Source organism: Scyliorhinus torazame, chromosome 3 (assembly GCF_047496885.1).
Source record: "Scyliorhinus torazame isolate Kashiwa2021f chromosome 3, sScyTor2.1, whole genome shotgun sequence".
NCBI lineage: Eukaryota > Metazoa > Chordata > Chondrichthyes > Carcharhiniformes > Scyliorhinidae > Scyliorhinus > Scyliorhinus torazame.
In genome coordinates, this window is record NC_092709.1 from 105,019,657 (window position 1) to 105,041,034 (window position 21,378).

Consider the following 21,378-nt stretch of genomic DNA (forward strand, 5'->3'; position numbering starts at 1 on the left):
TTTGGACTGTGGGAGGAAACCGGATCACCCAGAGGAAACCTACGCAGGCCCGGGGAGAATGTGTAAAATCCACACAGTCACCCAAGGCCAGAATTGTGGCCTACTGCCTGACGCTGTGAGGCAGTAGTATTAGCTCCAGCATGTGAGCGCATGGCTTCCTGCATGGAGAGATGGCCACCGTCATAGAGAACCATGTCTATCATATGACTCCGATGCATGAGCATCTACAGTCTGTCACCTTGGCCATGGGCTCGATACAGCATCAAATTGAGAATCTAATAAATTAATTGACCTTTCTGAACATGACATTTTATCACCTCCCAAATACATCTATATGTTATGGCGTGAGAAGTGCAACACATTGTTATCTGGTGGAACCCCCAAATGAGCATCTGGCGTAGAAGTTTAGGACCAGAATTACTTTGAGGGTAACTGGCATGAAGTTCCATCCAAAGTCATAGGGCTGTTGATCTTGATGTAGGAGCACTGGTCAATGACCACATCCCTGCATAGCCTTTGATATCTCTGACATTGTCTCTCAGATAGGTCAAAGTAGTTGCTGTACTTTCTGAACTTGTGTTGATGCACCAATACTCTTCGGCGATGATGATGGCCCTGCTTGCCTTCCTCCTGACCTCATTCCTGCTCAGCTGATACTGGTTGATGGCCTTGTGTCCTATTTTACTTTGCGGCCAGGGCCCTACTCTGGCAAATCCATTCCTCCACTGCCTGAGGTTTCAAAAAGATTAAGCACATGAGACCCATTGTGATCCACAGAATGAACTGTGTGCAGAAGCCAGACAAAGATATGAGCACCCAACTGACATGTTGCAGTTGACCAATGGGAATGCATGACTGAATTCCCATGGACCACATCCCAAACTCTTCCCATCCCACAGTGGCCTCCTCCTACAGCAACCTGATCACCTGCAAGGTGACAGTTCTTACCAGCCACATCAATGGGCACTAACATTGTGACCCTGCAGCTAGGTTGAATTGTTGGATGAAGCAGTTGTCTTTTGAGGAATGCTTGAGCTGGTGGGATCTATACGCATTGGAGCTTAGAAGAATAAGTGTTATCTTATTGAATCATACAAGATTCTAAGGGGGCTGGAATCTGAGAGGATGTTTTCCTTTGTGGAGAATCTCAAACTAGGAGGCACAATTTCAGGATAAGGCGTCTCTCATTTAAGATAGATGTGGAGATGCCGGCGTTGGACTGGGGTGAGCACAGTAAGAAGTCTTACAACACCAGGTTAAAGTCCAACAGGTTTGTTTCAAACACTAGCTTTCGGAGCACTGCTCTTTTAAGATAGAGATTAGGAGGAATTTCCTCTCTCTAGTCACTTTTTGGAATTCTATACCCCAGAGAGCAGTGGAGGGTGGGTCATTGAATATAGTTTAGGCTGAGTTAGACACATGTTTGATTTGCTAATGAGTCAACCATTATGGAGGCAGGCACGAAAGTGGAGTCAATCAGATCAGCCATGGTTTTATTGAATGGCAGGTCAGGCTTGAGGGGCTGATTGACTTCTTATTTCTCACTCTCTTATGATCTCAAGGGTAATTAGGGATGGGCAATAAATGTTGGCCTTACCCATGATGCCCAAGTCCTATAAAGACATTCTGCTTCCCAACTTAGTCAAGTTCACAGAATAAATTATTGGTTTATTTTAAATTTGAAAGTGATAATGTAATAATGAGAAGAGATTTTTTTTCGCCTAAAAGGTCCAAATCTTCTGGTATCCAGATCATTGGAGATTGGACATAAGTTGGAAGTTGGGTGTCAGGACTCTGCAGAATTCCCGACACACACACATGCTGAAATTACTCAGAAAATTTAAACTTCCTCTGGGCTAATTTCCACTGCCTGGGATTCTCCACAAAAGTCCCCAACACTGAGCTCTGTCAGAAAGTTGGGCCAGATGCGTGGACTTTCCTGCATACCTGGGAATGCTATGCTGCTTAATAACTGGTCTGACTCAGTGATTTACCCAGCATAATTGAACTGAGCACCATAATTGACCCTCAAAATCACCCTGATCCAGCTGCTCCCTCACCTGACAGGACTACCCAGCCCCTCATCACACAATGACCCCCCAACTTGACCCGACTACCTCTGCAACCCAACTCAACTACTCACTCATCTGTTCACCCACTTAACGCACTCACCCACTTAACGCACTCACCAACTCACCCATTCACCCACTCATTCATTCATCCACTTAACGCACTCACCAACTCACCCACTTAACGCACTCACCAACTCACCCATTCACCCACTCATTCATTCATCCACTTAACACACTCACCAATTCACCCACTCTTTTATTCATACACTTGCCACCCCATCTTATCCATTCACCTTTTCACCCATTCATCCATTCAACACTCACTCATTTATCCACTCATCTTTTACCACTCACCCATTCATCCATTCACTAATCCACTGACTGACTGAAAGACTTGAGACTTTGAAAATCTCACCTGAATGCTGCAGCTGCTGTTGTGCCAAGGGGGCAGGGCCTGCCTTTGTCCATTTTTTTGTGCACTTCTTGGTCTTCCCCTGGTGGTCTGCACTGACCCATCAATCCTTCATCTGGGATCGGAAGTCCCAGCTGAAAAATCGCTAAAGGGTAGAATCACAGAAACTTTTGTGGGCAGCGTCAATGTGTACAGCATCGACACTGACCGGACGACCTGAGGCAAAGTATTTAGACAGGCAATGAGCGTGAGCCATAGGATGAAAATTTTCAATCACCATGCATTTTCAGTTTCTTTGAATTTGATTTGTGATGCCATAAATGAGCCATTTCAAATGCTGCTTTCCTGGTATCACCACCAGCCTGTGTGACTTGTTCTTTAAATAGATTTTTTTTTTCCAATTAGATAGTGTTCGTTGTTTGCCAGCAAAGTGTGACTGTACCACATGAGAGAGAACTCGCTGCTGCCATGGATAAATGAACTGCTGCTCTGGAAAAATGCCAGTGTTTGTGTGAGCTGGGTGCTTCTATTCTGGGTCTTACTGAGTTTGTGTCCCACTTGTTTGGATCAGCCAGCTGTGGACTCACCTACAATTCTCAGTATTTGCATAAATCATTTAAAATACAGTTCAAGGGCAGCATGGTGGTGCAGTGGTTAGCACTGCTGCCTCACGGCACCGAGGTCCCAGGTTCGATCCCGGCTCTGGGTCACTGTCTGTGTGGAGTTTGCACATTCTCCCCATGTCCGCGTGGGTTTCACCTCCACAGCCCAAAGATGTGCAGGCTAGGTGGATTGGCCACACTAAATTGCCCCTTAATTGGAAAAAATGAATTGGGCACTCTAAATTTTAAAAATAAAAAAATAGAACACAGATCATAGAATCCCTACAGAAGGTCTGCACCAACCCTGTGACAGAGCACCCTATTCAGACCCACGCCCCAGCCCTATCCCATAACCCCACATAACCTTTTGGACACCAGTTGTTAAGCTGTAGAACATTTAAAAACAGCTAGAACATAAAATAAACAAAAAACATGGGGTACGACATAATGGCCACACTGCACCCGAAAAGCAGCTCTACACGGTGCAACGTGGCCGATAAAAGCCGGGAGGCCCCGTTCCCGAGATCTACCCGGCTCTTGCGAGATCTAACGCGATCTCGCGAGACATTGCGATGTGAATCCCGCCCATTGTGGGCGGAATCAATTTTTAGAAAATCTGCATATTAAAGCAAAACAGCTAGTCTCACTTTAATGAGCAGAATCCTGAGGTACCCGAGGCATGGGCTCAATCTCCCTCGCCTAGGACACCTCAGATGAGCGCCCTTCAGTACTGATTGCCACAAGCAGGAACCAGATAGAATGGCACTTGTGGGGGTCTCCCAGGGGATCGGAGGCCCCCAGGTGCATGCCCCTTGGGCAGGGTGGTACCCTGGCACTGCTGGTATCACCCAGGCACCCTGGCAGTGCCAGCCTGCCATATTGTGTTGTAACTGTAAAACTTCAGATACTTGCGACCAGATTACTTATTCACAGGCTTTACCTGGGGTGTCTTTATTTACAAGGAAACAAACCACAAACACAAGTTCAAAATTCAATAATATTTATTAACACAATTAACCCTTATATTGTGATGTTCTCTGTTTTGTTAATCAGGATGTCTTGAGTACGTAGTGTTGAACAAAGAACATCAAGCAAAGTAAATGAACAAAGCTAATTTATTTACACTACTTAAATAAGATTAAAACAAGTCCCAAGGTAAAAGATTATTAAATTAAACTGTACGATATCTCTAACTACAGATCTCTCAACTTTGCAACAAATCTATCTCACGCCTAAACACTTTCTCCCAGAATCCCAGGAGTCACATGATATTTATATGACTACTCCTTATCTCCATCTGGTGGTGAGAAGTATTAACATCAAATTGTTAACCCTTTGACTTCTTTAGTGTATACTACCCGTAAAGATGGATTGGTCGGCTATGGATCTAATCGCTGGAATTCCTCTGGCCCATCTTCACCAAGGTGGTTCGCGCTGGCGGTCTCTAGCTTCCTCCCTTCCTTCTGGTCTGGTCATGGTTTGGTTTGGTCTTCACTTCTCCGATCTGGTCAACGTCATCTTGCATGCCTTCGCTTCCGAGGGGTCTGGTGTGCCTGATTTTATCCCCCTCTGGCTCCGTGCCCTTTTCTCACTTCCTGTGGCCTTTTCCAATGGGGTATCGAAAAGGGCTTTTAGTGTCCAATGATCCGATTGGACTACGCAGAGGGTAGTGGGTGCCTGGAACTCGCTAGCGGAGGAGGCGGTGGAAGCAGGGACGATAGTGACATTTAAGGGGCATCTTGACAAATACATGAATAGGATGGGAATAGAGGGATACGGACCCAGGAAGTGTAGAAGATTGTAGTTTAGTCGGGCAGCATGGTCGGCACGGGCTTGGAGGGCCGAAGGGCCTGTTCCTGTGCTGTACATTTCTTTGCTCTTTGTTCTTTGATGCCCTATTGTCAGGTCGCCTGGACCCGCCCCGGGTATCCATCTTCCGTGGCCATGTTTGCACGTACCCCTTGCCAAATAAGGTAATGGTGGGAATTCTAGGTGTCCGTGAGTCTGGCTAGGCCTGGGTTCTTAACAATACGCAGTGCATTTCAATCGGATCGATTATCGCTTGATGACCAATTGACAGGGCAGGTCTGGACATGTCGTGGCAGCTTGTCTCATCTTTAGTGTATTAGGACTTGGCCAGTCCAAATTCCCATGAGGCTGTGCTGGAGCGACTGTGGGGTATTTTAAAATGTCCAATTCTTTAATTTAAAATACCCAATTTTAATCGGGTGAATTCTTTAACTTAAAATAACCAATTTTAATCGGGCCTAAATCTAGGCCTTGCTAGGTTACCACACCTGGCAGTGCCACCTGGGTGCCAGCCTGGCACCACCAAGGGGCATTGCCAGCATGCCAAGTTGGCACTGCTAAGGTGGCATTTTTTTGCATAGGTGTGATTGGGCCAGGGGTGCCCTGCGTGGGTGTTGGGGGCCGGGCTGGCCGCCAGGAACACTCTCACTGTGTGTTGGGGCTGCGGGTGGGGTCGGGGTCGCTTCAGGGGCCCCGGCGATCAGGACGCTATTTTTAAATCTCTCGCTACACTCGGGTGTTCTGGCGAGTGAGTTCCTTAGTGTACAAAATAGGGCTATGTGCGGCCTCAGCCACGCGTTCCCCGTTGAGACTGCTTATCAAATGTGAGTCACGTTTTATAGCCTTGTGTTTCTCGGCACTGGAAGCTGATTGATCATTTTCAGTCTTCAATCTACAGACTATTCGTTTCCAGACTTAATTTCAACCAAAATATTTTTTGAGCTAAAAGAAATCTCTTCTCATGATCATGGTACCATGTCTTTGTTACCTCTGAACTTGACCATTACAGTGCATTTGTGACCGGGACTCCCACTTACTATCCTATGTAAACTTGAGGCCATCCAAAATTTCCGAACTCACACAAGTAACGTTCACCCATCACCCCTATTTTCACTGATCTACATTGACTCCTGTCTAAGAAACTTTCTCATCCTTGTTTTCAAACCCCTCCATTGCCTCACGTCACCCTATCTGAGCAATCTCTTCCAAGATTGGCATTTCTCCAATTCTGGCCTTTTGAACATCCCCAATTTCAATTGCTCCACCATTGACATCTAGGCCATAAACTCTTGAATTTCCCTGATCCATTCTTATCTACCTCCCTCGCCTCCTTTAAACCACTCTTTGACACCTACCTCTTTGATCACCTTTCGGTCAATTGCTCTAATATCACCTGAAATGACTCGATGTGAAACTTAATTTCACTCCTATGAAGGGCCTTGGGGCTTTTACAATGTTGAAGACTTGATATAAGTACAAGTTGATTTTATTTCATTCAGTATGTCACTTAACCATGACATCCTGTTCATATAGATTTATCCTATTTATTTACGAATGCAGAGTGCGATATCGCGATAGTACATGCTCAAATTATATCAACCAGGCTTTCTTCACTTTCCAGAAATCCAGCAAAAATTTAGTGTGGATGCAGAGGCAGACTTACAATGAAACGCACAGTGCTGCAGTACGGAGCCCCAGCTAGTGCGGAAGTCCCATACTGAGAAATGGCTGTGTGTGCCCCCAAAAGTGTAAGTCTGCCTCTGCTGACGCGAGGAGGAGGTGCTGGCCAACAGTGACGCGAGGCCTTCAATGACGCGAGGAGCAGGTGCTGGCCAACAGCCGTCAATGTGAGTACCAGGGCGATTCTCGACCTCCAGGCCAGAGCTGTGGAGGGCAGGCGGGAAATCAATCTGAAGGTAGAGAGGCCACCAGGTCAGATAGCCAGCAGCCAGGCAGGCACCCTGAGCAAGAGCCGAAGGTGAGCAGAGCAGCAGTCAGGAGGCGAGAAGAAGACAAGGAAAGAGCCTCCATCATGTCTGGCAATTGGGGAGCAGCAGCCAGCAGGTGGGGGCAACTCGACCAGAGCTAGAGGCCAGCCAGGCAGGGCCGAGAGTGAGAGGGCTGGGCAGCAACAGGACCGGGCGGCGAGGGTGAGAGAGAGTAGAGGCCAGACCATGGAGCCAGCCTCAGTAGCCAGGCAGCCAGCCAGGAGCACATGCGGTTGTCGAGGGTTGAGGCTCGAGGCCCAGCAATTCTGAGCAAGAGCCGAGAGGTGAGCAGAGCAGCAGTTGGGAGGTGTGAAGAAGGCCAGGCAAGTGCCAGCGTCAAGGAATTGGGGAGCAGAGGCCAGCGGGAGTGGAGCGACTCGACCAGAGGCCAGCCAGGCAGCAGAGCAGAGTGAGTGGGCTGGTCTGGGCAACAACTGGACTGGGCAGCAAGGGTGAGATTTTGCGTTTCTGCGCCTTGCGCTGTGAGGGCTGAGTGTGGGTGGGGTCAGTCGGGGCGGGTGAGGCATGACATGGGGGGGTCCCCGCAAAAAGGGAGAGCACGGGGTCCCCAAAAGTGGAAGCCCGCCTCTGTGTGGATGTTTTGCATCCATCAGACCTTCCCCACACTCTTCCTGCTGAATTTCTTGGGAGCCAGCCGAATCTGGGCAATATTAAGCAGGCTCTTGGTGGTGGTTCAGGCTGCAAGAACCCATCTTGGTGGCAGCAGAAATGGCTGCTGCAGGCCTTAGGCACATTGGCGATGGTCCAGGAAACAAGCCTCCCATTCTCTCACTGAGCCTCATGGAGGAGGGCAGTAAGCGGAAGATGAGGAAAATCTGAGAAAAGAGAAGGTACACACTTTCAAGTAAAATAAATGGTCTGTTATTGTGTGCTGGAATATGTCAGCGAGAAAACTCTGAATTTGAGTTCATCTAAGGACACATCACATCCTGATGTCAGTGAATTTGCAATGAACTGTTAAGCCAGTTAAATTGAGCACACTGACGCATAAAAGCTCCTCAGGAAATTGCTTGGCTTTTCAGCCCTCACTTAATGTTTTCAAGGGTCTATAGAGAGGTTTCTAGTATTCAGATTGGTTGAAGCTTACTACATGATGAAGAGGTTATTAGACCACACAATCTCAAATATAATCAAAGGACAGTCAGTCACCTCTAATTACAGATAAACTCATTTGTTACTCATAATGTTAAAATAGTGATGCTCACTGCGGCAGGAGGGGTTTAAAGTCACACTCAACATAGTTATCTGCTCAGCATGGCTTCTGAACAAAAGACTAGTTTGAGGCTGATTTTGTTCGACTAAACCCCATCAGTGTGAAATCTTAAACACATTCTTCTTTGCTACCAATTTAAAGGTCTCTTTTTATTATTGTTTTCAACCCATTAACAGAATTGTTTGAAATGTGCACTGCATCATCGAGGAAGCAATTTCATTAGTAGAAATAAGTTTAAAACCAATCACATCATGGGCTGGATTCACCGACGGCGGGATCTTCCGTTTCGCCAGCAGCGCACTCATGCCCACGGATTTCCCAACACCATTGGGGTGCCCACAATGGGAAACTCCATTGGCCGGCTGGTGGGACGGAGGATCCCGTCCATACCTTTAACAACGGTTCTTTAATTCTCAACCAGCCAGTGAGCCATGTCACCATAGTAAATGTCAAAATTCATCATCACAGCTGTGAAGCTTGTTTTATTCTTGCATTTGACTAAGGATGCAAAAAGCATACTTTACCTATTAGGTCGTTGGCGCAACGGATTTCTTGTTCTAACTACCCTCTGCTGAAAAGAAATTTCTCCTAACCTATCAACTCACTCCTACTGATAATTTTAATTTGATTCTGCTGCCGGTTCAAATGTTTTCTCCGGCAAAGGTGAAAGGAAAAAACTTCCAGGTTCCCCAGCATCGCATTTAATCCAACAATGCGCTGGGGAATCCCTCTTGGAAATTCCCACGTAAGGGTTTGTGCAGCAATTATGTAGATAGGCCAACGAGAGGTGAGGCCATATTGGATTTGGTACTGGGTAATGAACCAGGACAGGTATTAGATTTGGAGGTAGTGAGCACTTTGGCGATAGTGACCACAATTCGATTACGTTTACTTTAGTGATGGAAAGGGGTAGGTATATACCGCAGGGCAAGAGTTATATCTGGGGGGAAAGGCAATTATGATGCGATGAGGCAAGACTTAGGATGTATCGGATGGCGAGGAAAACTGCAGGGGATGGGCACAATGGAAATGTGGAGCTTGTTCAAGGAACAGCTACTGCGTGTCCTTGATAAGTATGTACCGGTCAGGCAGGGTGGAAGTGGTCGAGCAAGGGAACTGTAGTTTACTAAAGCAGTCGAAACACTTGTCAAGAGGAAGAAGGAGGCTTATGTAAAGATGAGACATGAAGGTTCAGTTAGGGCGCTCGAGAGTTACAAGTTAGCTCGGAAGGACCTAAAGAGAGAGCTAAGAAGAGCCAGGAGGGGTCATGAGAAGTCTTTGGCAGGTAGGATCAAGGATAATCCTAAAGCTTTCTATAGATATGTCAGGAATAAACGAATGACTAGGGTAAGAGTAGGGCCAGTCAAGGACAGTAGTGGGAAGTTGTGCTTGGAGTCCGAGGAGATAGGAGAGGTTCTAAATGAATATTTTTCGTCAGTATTCACACAGGAAAAAGACAATGTTGTCGAGGAGAATACTGAGATTCAGGCTACTAGACTAGAAGGGCTTGAGGTTCATAAGGAGGAGGTGTTAGCAATTCTGGAAAGTGTGAAAATAGATAAGTCCCCTGGGCCGGATGGGATTTATTTTAGGATTCTCTGGGAAGCTAGGGAGGAGATTGCTGAGCTTTTGGCTTTGATCTTTAAGTCATCTTTGTCGACAGGAATAGTGCCAGAAGACTGGAGGATAGCAAATGTTGTCCCCTTGTTCAAGAAGGGGAGTAGAGACAACCCAGGTAACTATAGACCAGTGAGCCTTACTTCTGTTGTGGGCAAAATCTTGGAAAGGTTTATAAGAGATAGGATGTATAATCATCTGGAAAGGAATAATTTGATTAGAGATAGTCAACACGGTTTTGTGACGGGTAGGTCGTGCCTCACAAACCTTTTTGAGTTCTTTGAGAAGGTGACCAAACAGGTGGTTGTGGGTAAAGCAGTTGATGTGGTGTATATGGATTTCAGTAAAGCATTTGATAAGGTTCCCCACGGTAGGCTACTGCAGAAAATACAGAGGCATGGGACTCAGGGTGATTTAGCAGTTTGGATCAGATATTGGCTAGCTGGAAGAAGACAAAGGGTGGTGCTTGATGGGAAATGTTCAGACTGGAGTCCAGTTACTAGTGGTGTCGCACAAGGTTCTGTTTTGGGGCCACTGCTGTTTGTCATTTTTATAAATGACCTGGAGGAGGGCGTAGAAGGATGGGTGAGTAAATTTGCAGGTGACACTAAAGTCGGTGGAGTTGTGGACAGTGCGGAAGGATGTTACAAGTTACAGAGGGACATAGATAAGCTGCAGCGCTGGGATGAGAGGTGGCAAATGGAGTTGAATGCAGAAAAGTGTGAGGTGATTCATTTTGGAAGGAATAACAGGAAGACAGAGTACTGGGCTAATGGTAAGATTCTTGGCCGTGTGGATGAGCAGAGAGATCTCGGTGTCCATGTACATAGATCCCTGAAAGCTGCCACCCAGGTTGAGAGGGTTGTTAAGAAGGCGTACGGTGTGTTAGCTTTTATTGGTAGAGGGATTGAGTTTCGGAGCCACGAGGTCATGGTGCAGCTGTACAAAACACTGGTGCGGCCACATTTGGAGTATTGCGTGCAATTCTGGTCGCCGCATTATAGGGAGGATGTGGAAGCATTGGAAAGGGTGCAGAGGAGATTTAACAGAATGTTGTCTGGTATGGAGGGAAGATCTTATGAGGAAAGGCTGAGGGACTTGAGGCTGTTTTCGTTAGAGAGAAGAAAGTTAAGAGGTGACTTAATTGAGGCATACAAGATGATCAGAGGATTGGACAGGGTGGACAGTGAGAGCCTTTTTCCTCGGATGGTGATGTCTAGCACGAGGAGACGTAGTTTTAAATTGAGGGGAGATAGATATAAGACAGATGTCAGGGGTAGGTTCTTTACTCAGAGAGTAGTAAGGGCGTGGAATGCCCTGCCTGCAACAGTAGTGGACTCGTCAACACTCAGGGCATTCAAATGGTCATTGGATAGACATATGGACGATAAGGGAATAGTGCAGATGGGCTTTAGAGTGGTTTCACAGGTCGGCGCAACATCGAGGGCCGAAGGGCCTGTACTGCGCTGTAATGTTCTATGTTCTAATTACCCAGAAGTGCTAACTTCCTCTGGATAATTGCGCTGAGCTGGGATCCATCCGACAGAATCGATTTAAATTGCTAACTTTGGATAGTACTGCCAGCTTGGCCCTGATAGTTACCCTGAAAGAGTTAGAAGGAAAAAACACCAGGAGCGCCGTTCTCCCAAAAGAACTTAAGTGTGGTTTCCAGCGGGAAATGAGGTGCGAATCCTGACGGGTGGTTCGGCTCAATCCAGATTTCAATCCCCCCGCACTAAAATGTTCTTGGAGGTTGAGGTGAACTGTGCCCTGAATGTGGTGTGTGGGACCTGAAGACGGCAGCAGTTCGGCCAAAAAGAGTGCTCCAATCTCTGGCTAACATTCCATGCACCTCCTGCACCCCCCTGCCCTGTTGTCGGCGAAGATCCCCAGACCTCCTCCCCTTTGCCCCAATCGCCGGCATCAGGGCTCCCCATTGCTGGCATCAGGCCCCCCCTCCACCATTGCTGGCATCAGGGCCCCCCCCCCAATCACTGGCATCAGCACCCCCCCCCCCCCCCCCCCCCCCCCCACCAGCACGGTAGCATTGTAGATAACACAGTTGCTTTACAGCTCCAGGTTCCCAGGTTCGATTCCCCGCTTGGGTCACTGTCTGTGCGGAGTCTGCACATCCTCCCCGTGTGTGTGTGGGTTTCCTCCGGGTGCTCCGGTTTCCTCCCACAGTCCAAAGATGTGCGGGTTAGGCGGATTGGCCGTGATAAATTGCCCTTAGTGTCCAAAATTGCCCTTAGTGTTGGGTGGGGTTACTGGGGTATGGGGATAGGGTGGAGGTGTTGAACTTGGGTAGGATGCTCTTTCCAAGAGCCGGTGCAAACTCGATGGGCCGAATGGCCTCCTGCACTGTAAATTCTATGAATGATATGAATTGCTGGTACCAGCACCAACAATCTACCTTTGGCAGTGCCAACCTGGCACCCTGGCAGTGCCAACCTGGTCGTGTCAACCTGTACCCACAGTCTACCGGTCTCCCCCATTTCAACCCCTAACCGGACTCCGTTTGAAACTGAGACCATAAACAGTCATTGCGCCTCGATGTTATGAACTCTTGTTCATTCACAAGCGGTGTTCAGCAATCAATTATTGCAATTTAATGTCTACTCCACGACATCACTGCAGTTCCTCAGGGTTGTGCCCTAGGCCCAAGCATCTTCAGCTGCTTCATCACTGACCTCCCTTCCATCACAAGGTCAGAAGTGGGGATGTTTGCGGATGACTTCACAATGTTAAGCAACATTCATGACTCAGCTAATGGAGCAGGCCGTGTCCAGATGCAGCAAGACCTGGACAATATCCAGGCTTGGGCTGACAAGTGGCAAGTTACATTCGCACCACATAAGTGCCAGGCAATGACCATCTCCTACAAGAGAGGATCTAACCACAGCCCCTTGACATTCAACGGCAATATCATCGCTGAATCCCCCACAACTATCAGCCTGGAGGTTACCATTGATCTGAAACTGAAATGGACTAACCACATTAATACTGTGGCTACCACGGCAGATCAAAGGCTCGGAATCCTACTGTGGCGAGTAACTCACCTCCTGACCCCCAAAGTCAGTCTACCATCTACAAGGCACAAGTCAGGAGTGTAATGGAATACTCTCCACTTGCCTGGATGAGTGCAGCTCCAACGGCACTCAAGAAGCTCAACATGATTTGGATAAATGATTTGGAGGAAAATGTAAGTATATATAAATGATTTGGAGGAAATGTAACTGGTCTGATTAGTAAGTTTGCAGACGACACAAAGGTTGGTGGAATTGCGGATAGCGATGAGGACTGTCAGAGGATACAGCAGGATTTAGATCGTTTGGAGACTTGGGCGGAGAGATGGCGATGGACTTTAATCCGGACAAATGTGAGGTAATGCATTTTGGAAGGTCTAATGCAGGTAGGGAATATACAGTGAATGGTAGAAACCTCAAGAGTATTGACAGTCAGAGAGATCTTTGTGTACAGGTCCAGAGGTCACTGAAAGGGGCAACACAGGTGGAGAAGGTAGTCAAGAAGGCATATGGCATGCTTGCCTTCATTGGCCGGGGCATTAAGTATAAAAATTGGCTAGTCATGTTGCAGCTGTATAGAACCTTATTTAGGCCACACTTGGAGTATAGTGTTCAATTTTGGTCGCCACACTACCAGAAGGATGCGGAAGCTTTAGAGAGGGTGCAGAAGAGATTTACCAGAATGTTGCCTGGTGTGGAGGGCATTAGCTATGAGGAAACGTTGAATAAACTTGATTTGTTCTCACTGGAACGAAGGAGGTTGAGGGGCGACCTGACAGAAGTCTACAAAATTATGAGGGGCATAGACAGAGTGGATAGTCATAGAATTTTTCCCAGGGTAGAGGGGTCAATTACTAGGGTCATAGGTTTAAGGTGTGAGGGGTAAGGTTTAGAGGAGATGTACGAGGTAAGTTTTTACACAGAGGGTAGTGGGTGCCTGGAACTCGCTGCTGGAGGAGGTGGTGGAAGCAGGGACGACAGTAACGTTTAAGGGGCATCTTGACAAATACATGAATAGGATGGGATTAGACCCCGGAATGGGAATACGGACCCCGGAAATATAGAAGATTTTAGTTTAGATGGACAGCATGGTCGGGGAAGGCTTGGAAGTCCGAAGGGCCTGTTCCTGTGCTGCACTTTTCTTTGTTCTTTGTTCTTTGTTGACACCATCCAAGACAAAGCAGCCCGCTTGATTGCTCGCCATTCTACATACAACTAAACCCTCCATCACCGATGCATCTACAAGATGTACTGCAATAACTCACCAAGGTTCCTTAGACAACACCTTCCAAACCCACAACCACTACCATCTTGAAGGACAAGAGAAGCAGATACCTGGCAACCCCACCACCTGGAGGTTCCCCGCCAAGTCACTCACCACCCTGACTTGGAAATGTTTTTGCCGTTCCTTCATTGTCACTGGGGCAACATCCTGGAACTCCCTCCCCAACAGCATAGTGGGTTTACCTACACCTCAAGGAATGCGGCAGTTCAAGAAGGCAACTCACCACCATCTTCTGAAGGGCAACTAGGGAAGGGCAATAAATACTGGCCTAACCAGCGACGCCCATATCCCGTAAATGAATTTAAAAAACCATTAAAACACGGACACTCGCAATCAGTATTACACACGGGTAATATATATTCATTTGTCTGGATTTTAGCAAAGTGGTAATCATGCTCAGTTTGCTGTTTTGGCCTGAATTTTTCACACCTATTTCTTGCCGAGTCTTAAACTATGCATCCATCGGAGAGCTCTGACGTGTCGGGGAAGACGAGGCATGTCCCTTTTTACAGCACTCGCTGCCATATGGTGTTAGTGAATGGGCAAATTTCTGAGTGGTCGAATGAGTCAATGGGTAAGTTCGCAGATTGAAAAGGGGCAAGTGGGTCAGGTGGCATATGGGTAGCGGGGCAGGTGGGTAGGGTTGAGGTGGTTGTGGATGTCTAGTGGGTAGGGTGGCCAGTGGGCAGATTGCTAGCCAGGGGAGTTGTAGGTAGGTAGGGTGGCTGTTGAATCAGGTGGAAGATGGGTAGCTAGCTGGCGGGTAAGGCTCTAGGTGAGGAGGGTGCTGGGTGAGCAGGGTGGTGGCTGGGTTGGGTAACGAGGGATTAGGGGAGGTAGGGTTTGGATAAGTAGTCAGACTGAAGCCAGTCAGGTAGGTCGTGGGAGGTGTTCAGATGATGGGGGTAGGGGATGGTTAGGTCAAGTCAGGGAGGTAATCAGGGTATCAAGATTGGAGTCAGGTTGGTCAGTATGAGTATTTGGATGGTCTTCTGCAGTTACGCAGTCGTTAGACTATAATTTTCCTGTCTAACTTATCCAGTGTAACTATTCAAGTAAGTCCAAAATAACTGTCCGACCATAACTCAGATTGGGAGAGATTCCCGATGGGTTACGGGGAGAAGAGGAATTTCCCGCCAGAAATTCAAACTTCCAGGCATTTCCAGTGACATTCAGCAGGCCTTGGTTCATTCATCCAGTCTCTGATGGTGAAGAGATCAGAAGATCTGGTCTGCATTGTTTGTGGAAGGTTTTTTACATTCCTTCTTGGGATATGGGAGTTGCTGACTAGGCCAGCATTTATTGCTCATCCCTAATTGCCCTTGAGAAGGTGGCGGTGAGCCGCCTTCTTGAACCACTGCAGTCTATATGGTATAGGTACATCCACAGTGCTGTTAGGGAGGGTGCTCCAGGATTTTGACCCAGCGACAGTGAAGGAACAGCGATATATTTCCTACTCGGGATGCTGTGTGAGTTGGAGGAAAACTTGCAGATGGTGCCATTCCATTGTGTCTACTACCTTTGCTCTACTAAATGGTAGAGGATATGGATTTGTAAAGTACAGTGGAACAGGTCTTGGTGAGTTGCTGCAATGCATCCTGTAGATGGTATACCCTGTGCCACTGTGTGCCAGTGATGGCATGAATGACTGTTTAAGTTGCTGGAGAAGGGTGCCAATCAAGCAGGCTGCTTTGTCCTGGATGATGCTGAGCTACTTGAGTGTTGTTGACACAACACTCACCCAGGCAAATGGAAATTATTCCATCAGACCCCTGACCTGTGCCTTGTAGGTATCGGATAGGTTTTGGGGAGTCCGAAGGTGAGTGACTTTGCTTAGAATTCCTAGCCTCTGACCTGTTCTTGTAGCCACAGTATTTAAATAGCTGGTCAAATTCAGTTTCTGGTTAATGGTGTCATGAGAATGTCGCTTTAAGAAATGGTTAGCTGCTCATGTTACTGCAGTGATGTCAGAGTGTGGGTGGAGCTGAGCTCTGGTTCTGCTTTTTAGTTTCACTTTGAGAAAAGCTTGGGTGTGTCTGTCTTTTTGGTTTTGTTTTTCAGTGTGTTGCAACAGAAGTCAACCAAAGCAGCTGTATTGTTGAGCTCTCTGCCATGAAGGACTATCTCTTAATCATTTGGTGAATTCAGAATTATAAATGTTTTCAGTCTTGAATGTAAACCCTGATGTGCTCCTGTTTAAAGGTTTGTTAAGTCTTTTGGATGTAAAAAGGACAGCTTAAAGGATTACTTAATGTTGTATTCTTTGGGGGTTATCTTTGAATTAATGGGTGCTAAGATATTCACTGTTTGTTTTAAAAAGGTTAACTTGAATTCATAGAATAAACATTGTTTTGCTTTAAAAAAGAACTTTTCCATTTCTGAAGTACCACCCTTGTAGAGTGGGCCGTGTGCTCCCCATACCACAATCTATTAATAGTCATGGGTCAGGTGAACTCCATAAAAGACTTTGGGGTTCTCTAAACCCTGACCCATAACAATTGGGGGCTGGAGGGGGATAAAAGTTTATCTATTGGATTGGCTTAGTGAACTTAAAGACAGTGAGGGGTGAGCACATTGTGGTTGCTTTTCAGGTGTGGTATTTTCGTTTAAGTAGGGTGTGTGTTGTGGACAATGACTCTTTCAGAGGCTCAGAGGTTTTTGGGGGTGGAGACGGACACACGCAGTACCTTACGGACCAGACTAAAAGCAGACTGTTAGATTTGGCAAAAACATTGCAGTTAACATTACCTGACAAAATGCGAAAAGATGAGGTAATTATGGCGGTGGCTAAGCATTTAAAGTTGCCTGCGATACAGTTTGACTCATTGGAAATGGCAAAACGTCAGTTACAACTTAAACAAATGGAACATGAGAAAGAATTAAAGCAGATTGAATACGAAAGAGATAGAGAGGAAAAAGAAAGAGAAAGGGCGATACAGATCAGGGAAAAAGATAAAGAGAGAGAGTTTGAACTTCAGAAAATGGCCATGAAACATGACAGTCAGTTCAAATTGGCAGGCATAAAGGGAAACGTACAGTTGAATGATAGTGATGAGGATAGTGAGAAAGAGCGCCTCAGTCGAAGGCATGGTGGGGATCTATTTAAATATGTCCAAGCATTGCCAAGGTTTGACGAGAAGGTGGTAGAAGCCTTTTTCATTTCATTTGAGAAGATAGCTCAACAAATGAAATGGCCACAGGACATGTGGGTATTACTGATTCAAACAAAGCTGGTAGGTAGGGCTAGTGAAGTGTTTGCATCACTATCAGAGAAGGTATACATCGACGATCTGGTAATTTTCAGCCAGACATGGAAAGACCATTTAAAACATCTGATGGAGTTATTCAATCGACTTCAGAAGGCGGGTTGGGTGACAAACCTAGCCAAAAGAGAATTTGGAAAAGCCCGAATCACTTTCCTTCAGGAGTTTCTGATACCCTCAAGACAAAAGGAAATAATGCGATTTCTTGGCATGAGTGGATTTGATCGAACATTTGTGGAAAAGCTTTGTAGTGTGATTGCTCCACTGATGGACTTGCTGAAGAAACGTCAAAAACTTCAATGGACAGTGGACTTTCAACATGCATTTGACTACCTGAAAGCTGTGATAACCAATGCTCCTGTGTTGGGGAATGGCAAGGGACTCTGTGATCAGATTGAACTAAAGTATCTGACTTTAAAGAGAAATGCTGAGGCATAGAGAAATGGACGGATCGTGCAGAGACCTTCTTTTTCAAAGAGACTGTCAATCATGAAGGATTTCAGTTGGAGGAAGAAGAACGAGAAACAAATGGACTATATTATTATACCTGTTTGCGTGTTTTTTTTTAAACGAAAAAGTATATTTACTGTGTACATTTCTTAAAGAATAGTGAAAAGGTGAAAAATGAAACCATCTTGAAGTTGATGGTTTATTTATTTTTCTTGGGGGAGGTGTCATGAGGATGTCGCTTTAAGAAATGGTTAGCTGCTCGTGTTACTGCAGTGATGTCAGAGTGTGGGTGGAGCTGAGCTCTGGTTCTGCTTTTTAGTTTCACTTTGAGGAATGCTTGGGTGTGTCTGTCTTTTTGGTTTCGTTTTTCAGTGTGTTGCAGATGAAGTCAGACAAAGCAGCTGTACTGCTGTTCTCTACCATAAAGGACTATCTCTTAATCATTTGGTGAATTCAGAATTACAAATGTTTTCAGTATTGAATGTAAACCCTGATGTGCTCCTGTTTAAAGGTTTGTTCAGTCTTTTGGATGTAAAAAGGACAGCTTAAAGGATTACTTAGTGTTGTATTCTTTGGGGGTTATCTTTGAATTAATGGTTGCTAAGGTATTCACTGTTTGTTTTAAAAATGGTTAACTTGAGTTCATAGAATAATCATTGCTTTGCTTTAAAAAATAACTTTTCCATTTCTGAATTACCACCCTTGTAGAGTGGGCCGTGTGCTCCCCATACCACAATCTATTAATAGTTGTGGGTCAGGTGAACTCCATGATACTGTTATGGGTGAGGCGTTTTCAGAACCCCAAAATGTATCATGGAGTTCAATCAACCTCTCCCTTTAATGGATTTGTTGCTTTTCCGAGCACACGGCTTGTTCCCTAGGTGTGGAATTACAATTATGGACACGTGGGTTTTTAAACACAAAACACTGTTTATTCCATGAACTCAACTCAACATCTTAAATAAACATTGGATCTCTTAACACCCCTTACTTCAAAGATAACTCAGAAAATATTGCAACAGTAAATAACTCCTTAAACTGTTCCTTCAAACTTCTAAGAGACTTAGCACCTTTAAACAGTATCACATCAGGTTAAAGGATATATATATTTTCTGTAGAATGGCAGAGATATATTAGATTGGTTGATTTCAGCTCCAGCATCTTGCTTTCTTCTTGCAGCTCTCTGGACACACACAGACACACACCAACTGCTTTTTCCAACTGGCTTTCTCCCTTCAAGCAACTCACAGCAAACCAGAACTTCTCAAGCTGCTGTCTCAAACTGGCTTTCTTCTTTTAATCAGCTCACAGCAAAACAGCCAGGCACTTTTAAACTGCTCTCAGCAAAACCAGCAATGCACTTTTCAAACTGCAAAAAACAAACTGCAAAACTGAGCTGAGCTCCACCCACTCTATGACAACACTGTTTTCTTAAAGATACATTGCTTAAACATACAGTTCTTAAAGGCACTCTCGCATGACAATACACTTTGGGATTCTCTAAACTCTGACCCATAACAATGGTAACACCCTTGATGTTGATAATGAGGGATTTATCAACGACAGTACCATTGAATGTCAAGGCTAAATGATTAGATTTTCTTTTGTTAAAGATAGGTATTGCTGATTTTTATCAATTACAAACAGAAAGACACCACTCAGCTACAGTAATCTATGTGTAACACTTAATGAATTCCCCCCTTAACTGTTCCAATTCAAAAACAAAATCCCATAAACCAAAAACTCATTTTTGAGAGCATAGCCCAGCACTCGGCATTCTCACTTGAATAAGACTGGCTTTCCCTGAGATTCTGACCCTGTCTCACCAGCAGGTTTAAACTCTTCCGGAAAGCAAACTATATATTTTAAGTCACTAAGCAGGTAGCGATAATCAAATGTTTTTTTTACTGGAACAGATATTTAAAATGAAAAAAAAAGAGAGGCAGGCCAAAACACTTACTTTCTCTGTCTGTAGTCCACAGCAGTCAAAACTGAAAGCGAAAGCAAAACAAACCTCACAGCCACCGCTTAGCTACCCACGAAATGACATCACTGAAGCCATGTGATAAGAGACACAAGGGCCACTTAAAGGGACACTTCCATGACACCTCCCCCCAAGAAAAAAAAATCATCAACTTCAAAGATGGTTTCATTGTTCACCTTTTCACTTGCCCATTCCTAACACTTGACAGTAAACATACCTACATTTTAAAACATCAAAACAGGCAAACATGTCTAATAATACAGTCCATATTAGTTCTTTGTTTTCCACCATCGAACCTGCTTCTCTTCATCACATTCGTGACAAAGTATCGGCTATCACATTTTCTAATCCAGCCGCATGTAAAAGTTTTAAATCAAATGGCTGTAATAATAAACTCCATCGAAACAGAAAAAAAAGAGATAGTTATTTCTGGGCATTTGTGTGGCATAAATGTTACTTTCCACTTATCAACCCAAGCATGACTGTAGTCCAGGTCTTGCTGCATATGGACAGGGAGTGCTTCAGATCTGAGTAATTTCAAATGGTGCTGAACATTGTGAAATTATCAGCAATGATCGTCACTTCTGACCTTATGACAGAGGAAAAGTCACTGATGGAGCAGCTGAAGATGATTGGGCCTAATACACTAGCCTGAGGATTCCTGCAGCACTGTCCTGGGACTGAATTAATTGACCTCCAACAACCTCAACCATCTTTCATTGTGTCAGGTATGACTCAAACCAGTGGAGAGTTGCCCCGATTCCCATTGACATAGATTTTGCCAGGGATCCTTAGTGCCACACTCAGTCAAGGGCAGTCACTCTTGAGTTAGGTTCTTCTGTCCATGTCTGAACCAAGGCTGTGATGAGGCCAAGAGCTGAGTGGCCCTGGTGAAACCCAAACTGATTGTCAGTGAGTAGGTTATTGCTAAGCAAGTGCCACTTGATAGCACCGTCAAAAATGCCTTGCATCACTTTGCTGCCGATCAAGAGTAGCTGATGGGCTGTCATTGTCCAGATGGAATTTGCCTTGTTTTTTGTGGACTGGGTAATTTTCCACATTGTTGGGTAGATGCCAGTGTTGTAGCTGGGCTGGAACAGCTTGGCTAGGGGTGCGGCCCGTCCTGGAGCACAGGTCTTTAGAACTACAACTGGAATGTTTACAGGGCCCATATACTTTGCAGTATCTAGGGGACTGTACGAAAATTGGGAGAGCTCTCTCACAGACTAGACAAGCAACAACCTGACATAGTCACACACACGGATCGTACCTTACAGATAATATAATGTCCTAGGCACCACTATCACCATCCTGGGGTATGTCCTGTCTCACCGACTGGTCAGAACCAGCAGAGATGGCAGCACAATGGCATACAGTTGGGAAGATGTTGCCCTGGGAGTCCTCAACATCAACTCCAGGTTCAGTTAAGTCTCATGGCATCACATCAATCATGGGTGAGGAAACTGCCAGCTAATAACCATTTACCTACCCCCCCCCCCCCCCACCCTCAGCTGATATATCAGTACTCCTCCATGTTGAACATCATTTGGAGGAAGCACTGAGGTTGGCAAGGGCACAGAATGTTCTCTGGGTAGGGGTCTTCAATGGTGGGGGTTTTCAATGTCCATCACCAAGA